Genomic DNA, 20,155 nt, shown 5'->3' on the forward strand with positions numbered 1-20,155 from the left:
CAGCGTGTGCGCCAACACAATCCCGGGCTTTGCGTTCACAAAAAGCGTAGCCGACGCAAAGTGAAGGGAAACGCAGGAGAACTTTGGGAGTGGTCATTATATAATAGACAGCTGTTAATGCCGGCGCCCCGCGCAAGAAAAACAGAAAACTAATGTTGATTGATTGAGATATCTTTCGTAAGATACGTGCAGACGAGACTGGTAATGGCAACCAAAGTGACATTGAAGACAAAGAAGCATGGATGCGTGACCTACACCAAAGCGTCAAAAAAGCTACCTTAGCGATACCGGAGAAACCAAGGCTACAGAACACAGACAGCAAGTTACTACACACGTCGGAGGCCATAGACAAAGCATGAAAGATTGTTGGCAGTAACGAAAGCTTAACCGAACCTTGCGCTGAAAAATCGCTCTGCTCGAAAATGCCATAGAGGCTCATGCACTTAATCTAACCGAACAGAATTGGGAGGCAACATGTGATAGCATTCTGAGACAAATAGAATTGGCTAAAACATGGAACCTCTTCAGATATAGTTTAGGCTGAGAGAATAGTAGAACTACGCAGAGACATATAACTTGAACAAAATAGTTCACACCTACTCATGTACAGAAGAAGATCTACTACAATAAATACAAAGAGAATGCATAGGCAATGCGTTCAAAAAGCAATTCCATTCGTATAGTGGCAAAGGAAACCCAGACCTAGACCAACTAGGTCATAAAAGATCATAGAAGATCATAGAAGCAGAGATACGAGCTGTACTCATGACGCTCTCTACCAAATGTGCGCCGGACCCCGATGGTGTTAGCAAAAAGGTGCTGCGTGATGGCGATGACGACTATCTCACAGCTCTCGTTCATTATATGAATTACTGCCGAGAAAAAAGGTGCCAATCCACAGCTACGGAAAACGGCGGAAATAATGATATCTAAATAAGAAAAAAAGACTACAGTTCCAGAATCTAAGACCAATCTCTTTAACATCGTGTGTGCATGGGCAAGTTAATAGAACGTGTGATACTCAGGCGACTCAATAAATACATGAATGATAACGATCTATTTCATCACACGATGATTGGTTTCAAGCCACATCTCTCCACTCAAGATATTGTGCTGCAATTCCAACATAAAATAATAGACGTGGTGACAAGGAGAGCCGTGAATAAGGCAATATTATAGGATTGGCCCTCACAAAAGATTTTGATAATTTTACCCATAAAGCCATCATAGACAATCTCCAAGAGCTTGGGGTAATTGATTGATTGATATGTGGGATTTAACGTCCCAAAACCACTATTTGATTATGAGAGACGCCGTAATTGAGGGCTCCGGAAATTTCGACCGCCTGGGGTTCTTTACCGTGCACCCAAATCTGAGTACACGGGCCTGCAACATTTCCGCCTCCATCGGAAATGCAGCTGCCGCCGCCTGGATTCGATTCCGCGACCTGCGGGTCAGCAGCTGAGTACCTTAGCCACTAGACCACCACGCGGGGCACTGTCTACGTGGACACAGCAGAGTATGCGCATTTGTGTGGCATGGTCATTGCGGCCGTAGGCAACGATGGTGCCCTAAAGGTTGGCGGCTTTATTCGAACATGCATCATGGAAGCTGTGAAAGAATCTGCTATCGCATTGGCCATAGCTTCCACGCAGGCGAGTAGTGTATACAGCGACTCCGAGGCCGCAGGCAGAAGAGTGGCCAGAGGGCAAATCTCGCCGGAAGCACAAAGAATATCGGTCACCTTTCAAGGCAACAGAAACGTCCAAATTGTTGAGGCGCCTGCACACTCCTATCTTCCTGGCAATAAGGTAGATCATGCCATGGCTCGAGGACTCACACGCCGAGCCACTGAGGTGCCCCCACTGGGCTGCAGAGGAGATCGTATGGTTGCCTACAAGGGAATAACTGCCCATTACCGATTGGAAAGGGTCCGGTATTCTACCACGCAATGCAATCTTAGCAAGCAGCAAGCGGTGGTCTGGCACCTCCTTCAAACAAATACGTACCCGAACCTGGTGGCCAACATGCGCTATTACCCAGGTCAATACACCGGCAGGTGCAAATTATGCAAGGAAAGGGTGGACCTACCTTCACATCCTTCGGGCCTGTTCAAAGGGACTTCGACAGGGTCACACAAATGATAATGATCAGCAGTGGGAGACCTTGCTGCTCAGCTCAGACCTAGAGGAACAGCTCTTGGCAATTCGACAGGCCGAGGACGCCGCTAGGGCACAAGGGCTTCTTGCTGACACCTTAGGCGGGAGCTCTGCACCAACGAGGCCGCCGGATTTTTCAAAATAAAATTTTTTCCTCCTCCTCCTACAGATGAAAACACTTAAACACGACGAAACTAAATTCTATTTATTTGAATGCATGACAGCTCCCATCTTAAAAGCAGAGATGAACAATTGAAGAAAATCGTCGATGCAAAGGCATGCGCTAACAGGCACTGCTATAAAATGTGCAGTTATACAACCCTTCTGATGAAGCTGCTTATAACGATTATTAAGTTGACGTGGTGGTGATGGTGTTCAAGTGGCTGTTATAGCGGTATTAAATGCTTTGCAATTTCAGCAACAATAATACGCTACCTGAAGTCCGTCTCTGATGATGGCGGGGTTGAAAATGTCGGTAGCGCGGTAGAGCGCCGACTGATGCATAGGTCAAGGCGCAAACACCTCAAGCTTTCGTCAATAGAACTTTTTCGCTAAAGGGCATTACAATAGGAAACGTATTGGTTTAGAAGACTTTGTGAAAGCATCATTAAGTGCTGCATCCAGGCAAACAAATTCACAGTTCAAGACAGCTGCTGGTTTGGTTAAGCGGGTATATTCCCCGATTCCTCCGTGACGAAGTGGTTATTTCTGAGAAGGTAGCTTTAGCGTATCAACGGCAATTTTTACGCTCGTTTTCTACGTCAACCACATCGCCGAGACCCCCACCGCGTTCTTTGAAGGTGAGTAGCAGGTTCGTAGTGGGAAATGTTTTTACAAAGGGTGGGGCTCAACCGAACATTACATGGATTAGTTCTGGTGTTTGTATGTGTGCGGGTATACGCACATGTTCAGTGTCGAAAATAATCAAAGGAAAGGAATGTCGGACAACCCATCCTTTCATTTCTACTCCACTGGTAAGTGCGCTTTAGCGGCATGCTAATGTCTCTATGGTTTTTGTTGAAATGTTTTTTTTTGCGTGCTGGTTGTCGCAGTCAGATAGATAGATAGATAGATAGATAGATAGATAGATAGATAGATAGATAGATAGATAGATAGATAGATAGATAGATAGATAGATAGATAGATAGATAGATAGATAGATAGATAGATAGATAGATAGATAGATAGATAGATAAGGAAGTTTAGTGAAGGAATATGCAAGGGTTGGTCTAAATGCTGTCACTTATTCCTTTTATGCTACAGTTCTAACGACGGACAGTTCCATTCGATGACGTCTTAAGATGTGAAGCGTGGGAACTTGGGCAAGTTGGTAGGTCATAACATGACATCATGAATATGGCACCGATGGCGTAATTGATGATCTCATGTGGCGTAAATTTAGTACCTCTCGCGTTGAAAACGCCATACGCCAGATTTGTCAACTCATGGACGTACTACAGCAGTGTTCAATGAGAAAAGCTTTACGCCCTTAAGGATGTATTCTTGTCCCATGACCAACATCTTTTTAGTATGTTTAAAAACACTCTATTTTAGAGTGTTTTTACCCTTGAAATGGTGGCAGTTACATGTATACGCATACTTGATCAAATAAAGCGCAAATAACGGGACAAGAAATGTAGAGACACACAGGAGGAAAGATTAGTCTTGTGTGTCTCCACCGTTTTATAGAACAGTTGAGGCTTGGGCCAGATGGTGATGCATATTTGATGGAATGGAGTGCCATGAAAGAGACAATAAAAGAGAAGACGCACAGGGCGAATCATTTACTCCTGTGTGTCTATCCATTTGTTGTCCCGTTATTTGCACTTCATTTTGATCAAGTACGCTTATAGATGTAAGTGCCATCGTTTCAAGGGTGTTTTTATGTGTTGCACCACGTTCTAATGGATGTAGCTTGATCGAACACTCATAGTTTAGAGTTGTTCATAAACACTCATAAAAGTAGAGTGTAACGCCTGCTTAGACCCTACGTTTTAGAGTGTTTTCAAACATACTGAAAGCGTGTTGCCCATGAGACAAAAATACACCCTTAAAGGTGTAAAGTTTTGCAGTGCTGTTATGGTGGAGGTTTGCTGTTTATCGTCTACAGAAGCTTATGGTCACCATGAATCGGCATGTGCTCTCTTCATCATTTATTTCATCTTCGCCCCCATAAATTGCAGTTCCGGAACATGCGTACCAATTTGATCGGCCTGAAATAATTGTGATGGACAAGAGGAATATTACAGAAAGGCAGATACAGAAAGAGATAGAAAGAAGGATTTAGCGAGAAATTCTTGCCGAAAATATTTCGTGGCGAGGTGGCACTTGAGCCCTGTTACCCCTATCTGAAGGCGAACGTCCTAATCACAAGGCTAACTCTCATAGCATAGTGTAAAATAGTACCGCACAGTGTTGCGATGGCTGTCTAGATGCGTATCATGCTGCACGGTATGCACACGCGGTGTTTGTGCATGGTAGAGCAAGCCCTCTCGATTAAGTGCTGCATAAATGTAAGTTTCAGACGACAGAGCTCCATTTGATAGAATAAATAGCCTCCAAGGTTCTATCCGGTAGTGATTAAGAAGCTAATAGTAACTGTTCTTAGACTTCTACACCTCAAAACTACGATGTGATCACGAGAAGTGCTGCAGTTAAGAACTCCGCAAATTTCAACCACCTGGTGTTTCGCAACCGGCGTACGGCTTGATGTAGGCACCCGGACACTGGCATCTAGCCTTTAACACATTAGCTGCCTTGTTGCTGGTATTACGGAACTTGACGGGCTCGGAAGATACGTTAGGGACAATGAGACACGAGTCTTATTGTCCTCGGCATTTCTTTCTCAACCAGTGTCACTATGCGCGGATAAAATCACCTCCAGTAAAGTCGATTAAAAGAGCTGTGTGTTCGCGTAGCATACACGCCGGACACAAAGGCGACTCAGCAATCTCGATTCTTCTGAAATGGGATTTAGTGTAAGCATACACGCAGCACACAAAGGCGACTCAGCTATCTTGATTCTTTGGAAATAGCATTTAGTGTAAGTGACACCAGCCTGAGCACGAATCCAGTGTGAACATGTGTGGGGGTGTCTAACGAGGCTTTAAAAGAATGCTAGTATAGCCTCTTTGAGTGATTGATTGAAACGTGGGGAAACGTGAAGTGAAACGTGGGGTTTCACTTCCCAAAAGCACCATATGATCATGAGAGATGCCGTAGTGTAGGGCTCCGGAAATTTCGACCACCTTGGGTTCTTTAAAGTGCACCCAAATCTAAGCACACAGGCCTACAGCATTTATGCGTCCATTTAAAATGCAGCCGCCGCAGCTGGGATTCGATCCCGTGACTTGCGGGTCAGCAGCCGAGTACCTTAGCCACTAGATCACCACGGCGGGGCAGCCTCTTGACTGAGGCCCATACAGCACGATAGCGCACAGGCTTTGTTAAGTGCATAGGAGCGTTAAGGGGGGGGGGGGGGAAGGCAAGGGGGTGGCCGGCTGCCAACCCGCCCCCTAATCTTCTAACGGGGGAGGGGGTCAAGTCTGCCCCAATGGCAGGTAAGTAAAAAGTTTATTTTTCCTTTTGAAATGAGAGGGGCAATGGAATAGAGATGAGGGGAGGTTGCCACACTCGATAGTTCTCCGCAATCTTCTCTGCCTAACCCAGGATGGCATTCAGGACGTCGCGAGTTTCAAGCTGCTCAAGGCAGCCTCCATCTGCTCCCAATTACTTAGTACTTTTTGCAGGGACGGAAAAGAGGTGCTTAGGGCAACCCCACGTGACATGATTAGGAATTTGCCTTTCTTGCGGAGCAATATTTACAGAAGGAGGACGGGTAAAGAGAGGGCTACATGAGGTGAAGAAGGTAAGAAGATGGAAAGGTGCGAGCCTGCAGCTGTCTTAAAGTACCTCGCGCCTTCGCGGGGATGCATGGTGGTAAAGTCTAACGACCGACGCGGTATAGTCGTTGCGGATGTTGTGGAATATTGGAAGGCGATACCGCGCAGAGAATGGTGCCGTTGTCGAAACTATGCTTTGATATTCCAACGCCTGCGTCTGGACCGTCCATCTTCGGGCGCTGGCGTGAGCCGCGTCATTACCGGCAAAGCCCACGTGCGCGGGATTCTTGTTGCCATGAATGTGCGATGAGAAGGAAGAGCGCTGCCTTTGACGCGCTTCAAAATTCTAGACTGACATTTTTGAACTGAAATTGTAAGCACTAGACCAATGGCTTCATATGTTTGCCGAGTTGAACCTACATTGTAATTGTTTAAAGGGCTTTGACGATAATGCCGGCCTTCGGGCCCCGGATGTTGAATTCCAAACTGCTTAACAACAATCTTTACTTCAGCAAGACAAATGACAAAACACAGACCATATTTAGAAGCACGTCAATTTTTTTGCTTCACTGATTCTTAGAAAGCGTGTTGGTTGGCTGATTCGACTGCCCACCCTTTAACAGGGAACTCGGCAAACACCAATGATGGGTAGGTGATGGCTTTTGTGACAGGCGAGGTCAGTTTCCGCGCGTGTTCCTAACGTATGTTCAGCAATTACCGCCATGAGTAGTCTCGGAGTTCTAAGACGTACGCGTTTGATATTCAAGTCGACTGCAGGCCAGCGTTTACACAACAGCTGTGAGTACTTCAGAGGAGAACATTTTGACATGCATGGCAATTCGGAAGATCATATTTTTTTTATGCTGCCTTCCTTTCGACATTCAATCACCGGAAGCTATGAGTGAAGTAATTGGTTGGTTGGTTGTTCCTTAGAGTCCTAGTTCCAACCACCTTTGAGGATAGTCCATGAACCGGACGATGCCTTATTTTAGAAATAAAGCTGTTTTACGAACCGCAACACTTCAGAAATGCACGGTTTACAAAAATTGGCAGATCACACGTACAGTGGTAATCGATGATATGCGAAGCACGATTGAGGAAGGTTGGTTCTTGCCGAAAATATTTCACTTTGTCACTTTGAAATCTGCACAACGTTTCGAGGCACACGTAAATTATGCCACATTGACTTTTATGTCATGATTGTTATGTTTGAACGTGTCATTTACCTTTGTCGTCTATTTACGCCTCGTGATACCTTACTTAGTATATTTGGAGCTAGCGAAGCGGCTGCGAGCACGCTATGAGCGTAGCACGTAGTCATGCTTTTAAATAACACACATATCATGTTAATTGTGTTTGAACGCGTCATTTACCTTTGTCGTCTATGAAGACCAAATCCTGGTCGTCCAGTGTTCCCGTGATCGCGCCGGCAGGCTATACCTGCCGATGCCGTCATGGGATTAGCCAGTTGCGCGTTTTATCGCGTGTTGCTGGAACCAATAAAAGTTTCGTCTCCTCTCTCTCTCTCACGTGACATGCTACCAAATTTTGCATACGCGGAGCTAGCGAAACGGCCGCGAGAGTGCTATGAGCGTATCCTGTAGTCATGTCTTACATGACACGCAAATCATGATTTCATGTTAGGACGTGTCATTAATCTTCGTCGTCCATTCACGTCACGGAATACCAAACTTGGCACATGTGGAGCTAGCAAAATGGTAGCGAGTGCATCATGAGCATGGTGTGTGTTCATGTTCCTACATGACACCCATGTCACGATTATTATTTTTGCATCAGTCATATACCTTCGTAAACCATTCACGTCACGTAATGCCGAATTTCTTATAAGTGAAGCTAGCGAAATAACCGCGAGCGCGTCATGAGCATGGTATGTTGTTATGTTCTTACATGACACGCATGTCATGTTTACCATGCTTGAACGGGCCATTCATCTTCATCGTCTATTCAAGCAACGTGATACCACATTTGGTATATGTGGAGCTGGCGAAACGGCCGCGAGCGCACTATGAGTGTAGCGTGTAGTCCTACATGTTTTACATGACACGCATACCATGATAATCATGTTAGGACGTGTCACATTCACGTCATGCCATACAAAATTTTACATAGTTGCAGCAAGCGAAATGACCTCGAGCTCGCTATGAGCGTAGGACGTAGTCACGTGTAACATGACAGGCATATCTTGATTATCATGTTGGAATATGCCATTTACATTCGTAGTCTATTTACGCCATGAGATACCAAATTTGGTATATGTGGAGCTAGCGAAATAGCTGCGAGCGCGCTATGAGCGTAGCATGAAGTCAAGTTTTACATGACACGCATGTCATGATTATTATATTTGGTCGTGTCATTTGCATTCGTCGTCCATTCACGTCGAGTATTACCAAATTTGGTATATGTGAAGCTAGCGAAATGGCTGCGAGTGCATCATCCCCGTGGTATGTGTTCATGTTCCTACGTGACACCCATGTGATGATTCTTATGTTTGCACCAGTCATATACTTTCGTCATCCATTCTCGTTCCGTAATACTAAATTTAGCATATGTAAAGCAAGCAAAAAGACCATGAATGCATCGTGAGCGTGGCGTGTAGTGATGACTTACATGACATGTATGTCATGATTTCCACGTCGGAGTCTGTCACTTATGTTTGCCATGCATTCATGTCATACCTTACCAGTCTTTAAAAAGGGCATGTGATAGACGCCACTGCAAGAGCACCAATACCTTGAAATTGAAATGCCCGTAGTGGTGGTCTAGTGACTAAGGTATTCGGCTGCTGACCCACAGGTTGCGATATAAATCCCGGCTGCGGCGGCTGAATTTTCGATGGAGGCGGAAATGCTGTAGGACCGAGTGCTCCCTAATCGCGTGCAAAGAACCCCTGGTGGTCAAAATTTCTTGAGCCCTCCACTTTGGCGTCTCTCATAATGATATGGTGGTTTTGTGACTTTAAACCCCACATATTAATATAAATTGTTTGCTGGATTGTGAGGTACACACATACTTTCCAAATATTTCCACGTCACCTGGATTGACAGTGCTGCGAAGAGGGTCGCGTCTGCAACGTCTACGCTGGGTGAAATTGCCGTCGGCCTCAATTAACAACAAATGCTACGAGTAAACAAGAATGAGACTGAAAGTGAAGTCAGCTGCAGACTACCGGACTTCTTACGTAGCAACACATATGCGCGCATGCCCCGCCTCCACAGCTGTTGTTCCACCGACAAGATAAAAAGAACTTATTTCCGAGTGTACAAGCGGACACTACACTTTGCGGCTCGTTGGGATGGGCCTTCGCCCTGCAATAGACACAGAGACACGCAGGTCATCATCACGGTGACATATGAAGGATTCACAAGTTCAGTTCGGCAGAAAGGCATCTTCTTTTGTTATCGATGCTTCCTTGTTCCAGGGTCCTCCCATCACGAAAATGATTATGACAAATCTGCAACCGATTTTTCCGTTTAGTAGGATTGTGCTGCTCAGCGTGTCCGCCGTCGAAAGAAGTTTGTGTATAGGCCAGAACAAAAGTCGTTAGACCACCATTGTTTTACGGAAAAGGTTATCAACGTTCACGCAATTGGTTCCTAAATAGCTCACGGCACGACATGAATCAGTGCTGTCTGGTTGCCTTTCCGGACAGGCGTTTGGTTGAATCGATGTGCCAGGCAATGAACGTGGTGACATTAGTTATTCTGTGGGTTGTTCTTGCCGTTCTCCCTACATACTGTGGAAGCTAGACATGGAAAGGAATATGATATATGCATAACAGGGAGAAACAAAAGAGGGCAGATTGGGTAAGGGAAACGAGTGGCTTTAAATATATCTTGGTCGAAATTCAGATGAAATGCGCATTGAAAATACAAGTAGCGCAAATGCAAGGCAACCGCTGGTCATTAGGAGCAAAGGTAAGATTCTCAGTGAAGATGACGCAAGAAGCTAAGCGGGCAAATAGAAAATAAGTCGGCGGGGACAACGTGCCCTTAAATCTAAGAACTGGGTTGATAGACAAATTATGCGAGAGGTCCCTGCCCTACAGTGGACGTAGTCAGGTTGATGAATATGATGCTGAAAATGATGGTGCTGTATTGTCATCATGCTGCATCATACGCATATGTCAGGGCATCGAGTGCATGCTGTCCTACATTGGGATGATTAACCATGGATGTTCAGCATCTGGAACATAGTGAAAATACGACAATGACTTTGGTGCATTTGTGCCAAGTTAAAATTTTTCAGAAGTCATTACCAGCTCGCACACCGGTATCACATATTTTTTGGCGAAATCGTTTACAAAGATATGATGCTGTTATGCCTTAACGATCATGAGAGTTGTGAGCTTACTAGAAGCCGTCAAGGTGTCGTTCACTCTACCACGACTGAGATGCTGTTTTGCGATAAGATATCAATCTTGAAGCTTTTCAAGCAGATAAACATCATTAGGAAGAAAAAGCATGATCTAAACATTGCCCTTATTTATTTAAACGATACTGTAGAGCTTGTAGTTCTTAGCGCTACACGCAAACGCATAACGGAGAGCAAAATGTTGCGTTGCTACGCACAAATAAAACTTTACACGCATTTATTTGCCTGTGCGACCTACCTGAAATAACATTTTACGTTCTTTCCCAAGTTGCACTACCAACGATGCGTATGAAAGCATATATCTCGACTTTGTGCTCAAGCAGGTGTTTCACTCTAAAGATGACCGTTATACGCAACTAAACTCGATTGCTCGTCGCAAACAGACATAGTTACGTACATGCGCGCATTTATGCGCGACAAGTATGCGTGGACATTTTTGTGAAATGACAGTGCTAGATAACGTCACGTTGCCTTCTACGTAGATTATTCTTTCAGAGACCACAAATACTTACTGTGTGATGGATGCTTTGTTCTGCTTTCAATGTCTACCCTATCTGAGTTGTCCACTGCATTTATTAGAATGTTTTTACGTTCACTCTGAATCACTGAATAGAAAGCGCTGATGAACCATGCTCACGCTTGTCGTTCTCCCGTTCTTTTGCAGGGCGAGTGAGGAGTCTACGTTGCCGCCAAAGTTGCCGACCTCTGTTAGTCCGTAACATACCATGAACCAATTCGTGGGTCACACACTTCCCGGAACTTTCTTTTTCGTTTTCGGAACATGGTGGACTTTCACTGTGTGGCTCAGCTACATTCGCAGCAGGAAGAACAAGCAGCGCTACCTATGCCAGTGTTCTTACGCAGTGCCTGGTGTGAACAGAAAATTCAGTGTCGAAGGCACCGTAAAGATAATCGGTGCTTCGGCGTGCATAGTCGGCAATTTTAACCTTGTATACAAGCACGACCACTCTCTGGACGAAGTGACCGTACAGCACGATTCTATGTACGCATTCTTTCTACTAAACGGCATGGTTGACGTCATGTACACCGCCGGGTTACCGTTCCCACCAAACACCGACTACGCGGTGCTGCTGCTCACCATCGCCTCCGAAGGCCTCATGCTCCACTTTCACCTGCATGGTAAGACGCTACTGAACGCTCAGACCCACAAGATCTTGGTGTACATCGTGGCTGCAATGCTGGTCTGTCTCATAGCCGAGATGTGTCAACCCCGAAGCGTTTTGGCAGCCCTGGGTCGTGCTTATTTTTGTCTTCTCCATGGGACGTGGCTATGGCAGCTCGCCTTCATCCTCTTCAATCCGCTGTCCGGTTACACGCCCTGGGACGTTAATAGCGACACGGAAGCGATGCTAGCTGTCAGCCTATTGGCGTGGCACATGATGACTCTGCTGGTCTACGTTGGCGCGTTAGGCGTTGTGGCGTGGTTGGTGAACCAAATGTGCGGCGAATTTTGCACAGTCGTCTCCATGGATGCAGAGGAAGCTGGTGACTTTCGTGAAGGACTCTTAAAGCGCTGCTTATGAAGTGACTGAAAGGTGATCCTGAAAGGGCTTGTTGGAGACGCGGTGACTGACGATAAGCTTTATTATTGCTGCAGGGAGAGACAAAATTTACTGAAGTGTGGGTGATGGGCTCAAGATAGGCTGGGGACCAGCCAATGAGCACCTCGTCATCCCCCTTCGTCGGGCGGCGGCCAGGCCTTGACTCCACGTGGCGTACTTGAACAGCAGGATTGCCAACAGCTGGTGCTGAGACCATGTGCTGGGCAGCATAACCTCCCTTTGCTTCACTGTAGTGGCTGTAAATCTAAGGCTTGCATGTTATTGGGTCAGTAGCTAGCAAAACCTCTCACTGCTCCACTCCAGTGATAGTAAATCTAAGGTTCGTATGGTATTGTGCCAGTAGCTAGCAGCGGAACATGCCCGTATGATGTTGTCGAGCTCAGTGCGTGGGGCAGCACACACCTTGCGTGACGTTGTTTATACAAAGGGTAATGTCCAGCTGTACAGCGAAGGACAGTGGAATGTGCGTTTCTGCAGAAAAGGTAAGGTTGTGGATTGTTGATTACTGAAGAATCGGCCTGGTAAGTGATTAAAAGGTGAGTTCAATGCCATCGCCTCAACTTCATTTGTGAACAACATGAGGTAATAATTAAGATATGCCATCTTGACGTGGTATTCAGGGAATCTCACACGTTAAGATAACTCAACTTTTGGAATATTTCGGGATATTAGGCCCAGACTTGTCACCGTCATCGAAGTACAACGTTTCCGCCCACCCATATTGGCAATGTTTGCAGAGTCTAAACAACTGTGGCCTGCATTTGATCATACGTGCCGGGCAATGAATTCTTGTATATGTCGCAAAGGCAAAAGTTGTCGGCGAAAGATTTCATTCTACATTCTAAAATTGATGGAGTGAAAATGGTTTCTTTTCATCCCACAACAATAAGCGTCACAAGGCTTGCTTGCACTTCCTTTCTTAAATACTCGGCGCTGGCCCCTTTTCATTCAAAAAGGCTATGTCACGCTGATGTCGTTTGAAACCAGAAAGTGCCGGGTGCGCTGCGATGATGAAATTAACGAAACGTGAGACAGATGGTGATCATTATTGCGGGGCAAAAAGACACCCTTTTTACTCTATTATCTCTTAGAGTGTATGATGCGGCTCCATGTCCTATACAACATATCACGCAAATGAGAAGCGGAGTGCTTCTCATTTGCGTAATACGAATACAAAGAAGAGTGCTTCTTAGCAGAGGACTTAAGCTACATCGAGTAAAGCAAGTAATGAAGACCAAATACCCCCTGTTTTTCAATTTAGACCAAAACCATTTAGACCAAAACCTTTCGACCGAAACATTTTGTACTGTTGACCTCTTCGTAACGGCGACCTGCGACACCCATTCACAACCCTTGACTGGATGACTTGGTCTGAGCTGCCCAACACAACCTCTCACTGCTTAAGAGAGGCATCACGCATGTTATCTTTTCTGAGAACGTGTCCATTGTGGTACCCGATCATATCGGTCTTTACCACGATAATGTCATGGCCATCGCCAACACCACCATGACTCAATTATAATGGTCCGCCGATGAGGACTATTATTGATCGCTGATCGAGACACTAGAAGTGTGTTTGTATCGTACCTTTCGCCACTATAATCACCGGTCAACACGATAAACGAGTTCGTACTTTTGTTCTACATTCGGTGCAGTCACCGTCTCGTGTGCCCAGCAGCTACTCCATTGATGCCGCCCTCAAAGACTAAAATGGCTCACATTTGTATTGCGATAGCAATAGGGTGAAAACTTTCAGCTGATTTTTGCCATCGCGATTGCCCTGATGTCCCGGATATGTAGAAGTTTGTATATATTAAAATACACAAACAAAAACAAATCGAAAGAATTCCAAGGCATAAACCGCAGATTCAGACCAGCGACCCATCGCTCTTCAGTGAGCTGCATTAGCCCACACCGCTAATACTGTCCATCCCACTAACGGCGAGCTATGTATAGACACCATTTGGCACTGGCTTACTGTCGATAGACTTAAAACAAGCATTCTTACACAAGGCATGTACTTTGCTTGGGCAAGCGATACATGCTTTCTCAAAACATTGACGTGACCGATGGCTTCATAAATGGAGGAATGGGCTCACTGAAGCACATACAGTTGATGTAAGGAGAATTCCAACATGTTTCTGATTCCACTTTCACTCTGAAGCAACCATAAAATTGCAGGTATCAAGTCCAGAATCATTTGGGAAGTTGCTGGTCCTGTCTTGCCTGTGAATTCGGTTCCCATCGAAATGCCTACCGCCACTATCACTTTACTCGGACAAGCTCCACTCGCTGACCCAGATGAGTCGTGATGACGCTTGTGCCGTTAAAACATGCAAAACTTCGTCGTCGCGACAGTGTACATCTCCCCAGGAACCTTGCGGACTGACTTAATGAACTACTTGCTCCACAACCATCGTATGATGTGCCGACAGGAAGTGCTGGTGATAGTCACTAGAGATTTCAACGTTAATGTACTTCAACGTGAGACCGAATGGCTTGTCCCGTTTCCCGATGCCGAACTTGAACTTCACCTCCTGTTGGACGTCAAGCAGTCAACTATTTGCACCAACGCCTTCTTAGATACACTGCGGCTTATGCATTACCGTCACTTAGAGTACAAAAAACCTTGTTCACATTTCACATGATTCCTAAATCTCCTAGCCTTACTTCGTATAACATCCCGATGTGTTGCTATCGCAATAATTGTTTCGGCCTTGATCTAAAACTGAGACGTTTTTTGTTCATTTTTTCCCTTGACGCGTTAAAGCATACTGGAATTATATTGCTGTTGAGGTACTATAGGGATACTAGTTGATTTAGGTCTGACGCCACTTTGCAGTTGGTAGTGCGTCGTTTTAAGTCTAGGACTTGTCGACCACGTGATATTAACATCTTCGCGAGACAGAGAGGCTGAACCGTCCTGCTTTTGATGGAGAGGGTTAACTCCCATCTTTAAGTATCGACACAAGCATGACTACTTAGTACAAGTAACAGTGATGTGTGGTATGTTGTATAGTACACAACTCTAAGCTGTATATAAAATGAAGGGAATTACTTGAGTCCCTCTTCAACAATTCTTAAGTGTTTGAATTTGTGCGTTGATTCATTACAGAAAGAAAGTGCAAATGGCAATGAAGTTCGCGCCTGCATGGTGGGATTTTGGCGTTGAGATAGAAAATGTTGCTTCTTGAAATATAGTATGCAATATTACATTGTAATATCAAGTTGACCTGCCCTTCGATTTTTCAGAAGTATTCGATTCACATTTGTTTTATTGGTGAAACGTTAGGTATAGTAGCTTTTTTTATTTTCGTTTCTTCAGTTTTCTTGACTTTATTACGCAACGTTTGTGGCGTACGGTCACATGTTTTTAAGTTACAGTAACTGATGTATACTTTCATGTATTCATATAACGTTGTTGAGTTCACTTGTTAGCTTGTATTTTTTCTGTTTTCGCGCTTCTTCAAGTGATTTTGTAATACTTCCTTACAGATGTTTTTAGCTAGAGGGGGGAGACTGTAGCTCGCACATAATACGCGTTCATTTAATAATATGTCATCCCCTTGACAGTTTGATAACAATGTGACTTCAGATCTAATAAACAGCACATATAATGCTTGAGGAATCGCTTGTGTCTCTTCATAGCTCTACAAGCCTTATGATGGAGTGTTACCGACTATCATAATCCAGTGTTCTAAATTAGAACGGAACAAATGCTAGTACAAGAGCAGTTTCAAATGCGAATGCATTTCTTAGTCAAGCTAGGTCAGCCATCCGGCACTGTACAGGGCGGTGTGCGCGAGCCGGCGGATGTTATCTCTCTGCTCTCACACTCTCTTCCATAGCAACAGCTGAGGGCGCGCGCTTATCCTCGCCCATAGCAACCGAAGCTTATGGTACAAGGGAGTGTAGGAGAAGGTAGGTACAGTGCTTCGCCGCTCCTTCTTTTGCCGTTTGCTCTCTCCCCTCTCTGCGACCCACTCTCCCGTCCGCTTGCACCACACTTCTCTTAGAAACCTTCTTCTTCTAACCACTACCACCCACCACCACTCTCGACCGTTCGCTGGCTGAGTGCCTCTGAAGAACATTCGAGATGCCGTTGTGAAACGCCAACGCCGAGCCGAGAATTCTGGCACCCCACTCTTCCGTCCGCTCACTCCTCACTCTCGACCGTTCGCTGGCTGGGTGCCTCTTAATTCGATGGCAGAGTCGGTGAAGGCGAATGTCTGATGGCAACGGCACTCTTTTTGGGCGCGAGAAATGCCTTTGCATTTCCTCGCGATTTCCTTCGGAGAGGAGGGGGGAGGGCATTTTTCGCTGTCTTAATTCATCTGTGTTTTTACTTCAGTAACTTGACGTAAATCGTGAGTGGGTCTGGGGGTTCGTAGATCCTTGTAATCAAGCTGGGGAAGACAACCATTGCGAGTGTCCTCTCTTGGGACGCATACCAACTTCAGCCATAATTCCTCAGCGTCGTCAGCCGCTGCATGAACGATTGGGACGGCATTCCTTGCAAGTGTTCAGCGTATACTGCGCTTCTCAAAAGAATGACAAAAATAGCATAGTAAATGCCGGTCTACTACCCAAAGGTTTATTATTAAGGCCCTAGTGAATATCAACCAAGTGTGCTTGCTGTAGTTACCCAATGGGTGTTTCGAAAAAGCTCTGAAAGGCCGCTATTCGAGCTTTCGCTGTGACTGTGCTGCGCCTTCCGCGCAGGCCTGGCGTTTTTCTTTTTTTTTTGCTTCCTTATTTCGTCTCTGATTTTACTTCAGCAACTTGGCGTATATCTTGAGTGGGTGAAGGGGTCTGGACATTCTTGTGATAAGGCTGGAGAGGACAAATCCCAAGAGGGGAATCCCAAGAAGGGAACCCCAAGAGGGAAATCCCCTCTTATGATTCAGTTTTAAAACATCACATATTTGCAGTACTTGACAGAGTATGAAGCATCCACTTTTGTTTAATGACTGATTTTTTCAGCATGTACTCATGGTCAATAACGCTTAGCTGTGTGAAATTATGGAAGTCTCAAAAGCCGCTCAACCGGCTCAAAGAAGACTGAATGAATATTACAATTAAATTTAAGATTGGACCCCAGGCTCATTTTTAAAAAAAGTGTATACGAAAGTATTATTTATTTCCTATGTAATGTAATCTGCAGACCGTATTTAAAAATCAAAGAGGCCGTTATGGTCTGCTTCGTGTTCTCCTGGGTGGTTTTCTGGATTTACGTTCAACTCCTAAAAGGCGAATCTTATGGATCCCCCATTTTTTCTTGACACTTTTAGTGCTCGCGTTTATTAAAACTTAAAGTGTCTGTTCTCGCCGTTACTGGGTATATCCATAAATTATTAATCACCTGTACACATACACGCCCGTGGTATACGTGTATCTGCCGTGCTTGTCTGGCGAAATGGGTTTGATGACGTATGCGACAGGACCAACACATTATTCGTGTCATGACCAGATAGCCGCATTCCTGAAACGATCTTACCCTCCCATACGAAATGTGGTTTACCCCAAGGTAAGGGGATAATTACAAGAACACTCCAGACGTGCGCTGATAGACAGATAGATAGCCCCGCCGCGGTGGTCTAGTGGCTAAGGTACTCGGCTGCTGACCCGCAGGTCGCGGGTTCGCATCGCGGCTGCTGCATTTCCGATGGAGGCGGAAATGTTGTAGGCCCGTGTGCTCAGATTTGGGTGCACGTTAAAGAACCCCAGGTGGTCGAAATTTACGGAGCCCTCCACTACGGCGTCTCTCATAATCATATGGTGGTTTTGGGACGTTAAACCCCACATATCAATCAATCAATAGATAGATAGATAGATAGATAGATAGATAGATAGATAGATAGATAGATAGATAGATAGATAGATAGATAGATAGATAGATAGATAGACAGACAGACAGACAGACAGACAGACAGACAGACAGACAGACAGACAGACAGACAGACAGACAGACAGACAGACAGACAGACAGAGACTCTCGAAGTACCTGCAGTGCTCAAAGAGATTGTTCGAATTTAAAACAAACAAGTACTGGCCACTGCCTCATTTTTTCACCCCTCCTCCACCCCGCCTGAACCCAAAGCCAAGGTATTCCATCGTTCTATCGTCCAATAGCTGAATTCTCCTCAGCGCTTCCACAGCAAAGTATTCGCCATATCCAGAGACTGTCATGCCGCCAAGCGGAAGTCGGGAGCGTCCTCTCAACGGTGGTCAGTCTGTGCTAGCCTCCGTGTTAACACGTTAGCAAGAAAGAACGCTACCACTATGCATAAATCTTGCATCAGTGAACAAACCAGATTCTCCGTGGCACAATAAACCTCATAACTTCTTATGGAACGCGAAGTTTTAGTGAAAATACATGGCAACTCACGCTTTCGACGATGTCCCTCAATGTACACAAATCAGCTTGGCAAGGTTTTCTGTAGCCAAGAGTGTGTGACATATTCAGTCGGAGTTCACCCTCTTTAGCATGCATATTGCATTCATCAGTGTTTTTGTAGTGCGTGAATTCTATAACATTGTACGCGGAAAGTCACGCGGGCATGCGATTTGCTTGAATCGGGCAGTGCTGCACCGCTTGTTTTTGCACGTTTGTTGACAGATGGCAGCACATGCATGCAATTTGCTTGTTGGCGGGATGGCGAAATGTTCCCTGGGCCAAGATAAACGTGGGGACGCACTGTTGTTGGTGTTGTCAAGTCGTTCGGTGAAGGGGATTCCTCAGATTGCTTTCATCCGTGATGTTCAAAGAAACCATCTTGACGACAAGAATTTTTCGCTGGACGTAGAAGGGCCAGAACGCACCGAAAGTGACAGCGATGGTCAACAAACAGCTGCTGACTAACAAAGAGCGAATTGTACTTCTCGTTCTCTGGTACGTTAATGGTCTTTCACGCTCATAAAGCACTTTGATTGTATTGAATTTATCATATCCTTCATAGAAATAAAAATAAAAGCTTATTTTTGTGCATTGCATGACGCGCAATTACTGTGGGTGTAAGACAGAGTTCAGCAGGCTTAGCGGGCTTACCAGGATGGGGAAATCTAAGTGCGCATGCGCAGTAACTTACCTGACCCGTACCGCTCACCGTGCGCACGATATTTTTCAGATTTAACGTTACCTCGTTAGTGCGATGTACGTAGTGTATATAAACATGGCGGCAATTTCGGGCGCCCGCTTCGTAGTGATTTTGCCGGACAGTTGAAATGTTCACCTCGTTCGCAGCAAACGACTGTTTAAAATGGCTTCGCTTGCCTTCAGTTAGCTTCGATGAGCGAAAATTGCGAATAAGCTAGCGTAATTTTTGATATAGCTTCCCATTTCGAACGCCTTCAGGCTTAACAAGAAGAGCTGTGTAAACAAATCGGCAACATGAATTTTTTCGCTTTTTGTGTGTGGTTCATATTTATCTACTTTCATTTCAACTAAAATGAACTTGTAACATTGCCTTTCGCGGTGACAGAGGCAGACATTTTCGTTTTCTTTTCTTTTTCACTGTTCTTTACTTGCTAACTCTGCGACAGCTGGCGCCACCATTCCAGCTGCAGCACGTAAACCACGTGCACGCTATCTCGCTAAACTATAAGACGCTATCATGCTAATGGTAAACTATGACTATCTAATGTGGAGCGCCGCATGCCGTCAACACGCTCGAGCTTGACCAGCGAGACGAAATAATTATAGCGGCGAAACGCGCAGTTAGGCTACAATCCATGCATATCTGCTAACTTCTCCTTACGACCATACATTCCGAATGGCATAGTTCAACGAAACTTGGCAGTTTCGGTGTTGCGTAAAGCGTGCGTGTGTATTCTTTCCGATATTTCGTATATCTATTGCGCTGCTCGAACCCGTGACATCTGAGTGCAATGAATGGCGCACGGCTAGAGTCGGAGCATGGTTGCGATACAAGCGCCACTTAATGCTTGTGTTCTGTTGAAGAATTATCTCAATGTTTCTGGCAGTCGAAATAATGGCGACGGTGGAATAGGTTTGCACACCGTCACCACGTAAGCATTCGGCCCCATGCAGCAGTGATGGCGATACTCGTTAGCAGCCTACTACTGCGGCAAATATGCCAGCCAGGTTCGGTAGATACGGCCTCGGAGCACCGTTCACCTCGGAACGCAGCACATACGTCAATTCTAGTCAGTGCAGTTT

This window comes from Rhipicephalus microplus, chromosome 8 (genome assembly GCF_043290135.1).
Source record: "Rhipicephalus microplus isolate Deutch F79 chromosome 8, USDA_Rmic, whole genome shotgun sequence".
Lineage (NCBI taxonomy): Eukaryota > Metazoa > Arthropoda > Arachnida > Ixodida > Ixodidae > Rhipicephalus > Rhipicephalus microplus.